Source organism: Apis dorsata, unplaced genomic scaffold, assembly GCF_000469605.1.
Source record: "Apis dorsata unplaced genomic scaffold, Apis dorsata 1.3 scaffold_137, whole genome shotgun sequence".
NCBI classification, from domain to species: Eukaryota; Metazoa; Arthropoda; class Insecta; order Hymenoptera; family Apidae; genus Apis; species Apis dorsata.
The window spans coordinates 191,934-195,313 of record NW_006263429.1 but is presented as its reverse complement, the minus strand read 5'-3'; the positions used below and the strand labels follow the sequence as shown (position 1 = coordinate 195,313).

At 31.2% G+C, this 3,380-nt stretch overlaps 1 protein-coding gene across 2 annotated transcripts in view; it reads right to left on the bottom strand.

Annotated features, from left to right (window-relative positions):
- Positions 1-3,380, bottom strand: part of LOC102677742 (class A basic helix-loop-helix protein 15-like) — a 27,971-nt gene that overhangs the window by 15,265 nt on the left and 9,326 nt on the right. The window lies entirely within an intron of this gene.

Below are 3,380 nucleotides of genomic sequence, written 5' to 3'. Positions count from 1 at the left end.
TTTTTTTTTTTTTTTTTTTAGGTCTCATTATCGACCTCAAAATCGACTGACATCTCTCGTTTAACGACATTCTCAGAAGGTATTGTTGTTCAGTGTCGAGTGCATGCTCGAAACTCACGTGTAATGGAACCTAATGCAAATACATTCTGCGACTTCATTAATGACGGGGACGCGGTGTGTCACGTGGGGCCATTACACCGTGAACATACGGCTCTGCTGTACGTATACACGTTACTAAAGTTATCTAAGTTGTACCACTGTGTCAAGTCCTTCGGAGTTGGACGTGTGTCTATTCATTAGCGATATAATGCATCGAATTATCCATGCACGAGAGGCTATATATATTTGAGAGGCCGTATACATGTTGGAGAAAAAAAGGAGTATTTGGTTCGAAATTTAAAAAATTTTTGGAGAGATTGATGTACTGAAAATGTAATACGATCACGTATGTATGTATGTGTTTCGTTTAAATTGATAAGATAAATGATGCATTGGTGAAATCGTGTATGAAAATTTCGTCAGAGTATCCCTCGCACGTGGAGCATTATGTGGGGTTTAACTCTTTCGACCTTGGTGAGATTTTTTATTTTTCTGTATCTCATATTATTCTCTTATTAATTAATAAAATTTAATTATATATTGTATTATAATTGATACTATTTATTTTTAAAAACAAAAGAAAAGCAATTGAATAAGATAAGAGCCGGATCAAAAGGATAGAGAGCGTGCAAGAATATGGAAATTAGATATGAACGGTATTCAACTGCAGATATTACAGGTACAAGTATTTAAGGAATTTTATTATTTTTTTTTTTATTTATTATAAATATTATCGAATTGACAAGTACAAACAAATATAATTCGTAAAATTCACTTGTAAAAATTACTGTGAAAAAAAAATATATATTGACAAGAAATTGATAAGTTGCGACATGTAAAATTTTTACCAATAATATTAATTCAATTGCGCAAGAGGATTCGAGTTATAATATAACGAGATTTATTTCGCTTGATATAATATTTACCGAGGCTTTGTTGTTTCTCTTGGAATAACTGGTATGTTTTTTTTACATATATATATATACCAATCTCTTGTTTCGACAAATTGCAGACGTTACGATATTATACTCGTGTATGGAAACATAAAATTTCAATACAAGATTAACAATGATTTTTTCAGAGTATAACGTTCCTACCTTATTTCCTGGAAGTGGAAATTTCCAACGTAATTTGCATCAACGTCTTTTATTATTCTCTCTGGTAGTTAAACTCGTTTTTTAATTTTTTTTTTTTTTACCAAACTTTCCCGAATTTTGTAATATTTACAAACGAAAAATTAACGAAAAATTAATCCATAGGCGCGCACGTGTTAAAAACCAATTAAAAAATGTTTCTTCGAACGTTACATAAGAATCTACGATCTGACATTCTCTTATTCTTCTTTTCCACGATTTTTCCGTTAACAGCTGAAACGAATTTTTGAATTTGAATATTTGCATAATTTTTTTTATTCTTAAAATTTGAAATTGTCCTTTTTGAAAATCTTCAAAGTTTCTTCGACTTCGAGAAATAAAACGTGCATCACTCCTCTCGTAAACACGAATGTTTCCCATTCCTTGATACCTTGAGTGTTTTACATCATAAAACGACAGAAATTTCTTGATTACCTGATAGAATCGAACGGCATCTCTAATAGCGTATTACATTTCCTGACAGGATACTTTCGTCAATCCATCTGCGCGCACAGTTTTATGCACAGTTATTTGGATAATTCTTAGCATCGTAAGTGGAATTTTAGAAAGCAATCCATGCTCACAATGCGAAACTGTTCCGAACGCGACACGCCTGAAGGAACAGTTACCGAAGAAATGTTTCCACGAGTCGAACGAGTTTTATGAAAAATATTTTAAACGTATCCAATACCAATACAGAATTTTATTCCGAAATAATATACCGGTGAAATATTCGTTTCACACTTTATTTCGCGTCAACTATTTCTTTCTTGCAATTAAGCAGGAAATATTCCTGGCTTTTTCTTGCCTCGAAAATACTGTTTGTGGTATATTATCCGCGTGTTTCTCTTTAAAATATTAAATATTCTCCCCTCTGAGTAAAATTTCACGCTTCCAAGATAAATATCGCAATATTTTATACGTGGAGATGAATTTTAATTTTTGATCATAGAAACTTTTAAATTGAATTAAAAATTTTTTTCTTTTTTTTTATTGTAACGGATAGTTTTGCACAGTAATTTTTCACACATTTTAAATAAAAGAGTAATAAAAGATATTCATTTCTTTTATTTAGTTTATTCGATTTTTAACGATCTTTTTTATATCATGCATAAAAATTATAACAGCAGCAGGAAGAAAAAATTTCGAATTTTTTTTTTTAAAAATCATTAATAATAAACAATCGTTAAATTATTAAAAATATCTAAAATAATTAATACATTTGTTGTACATAAATTTGTTAAATTTATTAACACATTTTTAAATATCGAAAGATAAACGGAGTATAGTTCAATAAAGAGAGGATTAAATTTTTATTAAATAAACGAAGGAATATTATTTGACGAGACTCCGCTATTCATCGCAACTCCGTTAAGAAATTTTTCAATAAACGAATTATTTCCAACTTTGATTAATTATCGCTATAGATAACGTCACGCTGATAAAATCACGTACACGTACTCGTCGAGTTAATCATTTCATGTAATACAGCGAATCAAAAAAAAAAAAAAAAAAAAAAAAAAAAAAAAGAAAAGTTATATCCGCTTGCTTCTACTATCTTAATAAACATCCTTAAACTATTATAATAGCTTCGTATCTTTTTCAATTAATCAATCAATCTTTAATCCAATTTTATTCGAAAAAAAAAAAAATTCTTCCAGAATCGAGAGAGAATAGAATAGAATAGAATGGCAACAAACAATTTGAAAAATTCTACAATCCATCTTCGCGAGAACAGCAACAGCCGGGGGACAAGATTTCCAAAATGTCAGACCGGTTGGATTAACTCGGTTGTTCAAAAACACGACTGGCGTCCCACTTTCCAGCCCATCGTCGCGCCGATCAAAAATTCACCTCCTCCTGTTTAAATAATCTTAAAACGGCGTCGAGACGTCCATTCGTTCCGAATATTATATATATATATATATAATTGAAAATGCAAGAAAGGGGTACGGTTAAATTTTGTTCAATGGAAGCGGATCGTGAAAGCGCCACGCTCGAGGCTGGGCCGTGCTATGAATTTCAAGTTTCGCTCGGATACCTCGTTTCGACCGATCAGCCTTATTTATTTATTTTATTTTATTCTTTTTAAGGAAGCAGAAACGATGATGGCAGATATCTGAATCTCGCCACGGCGGATTTCCTGAC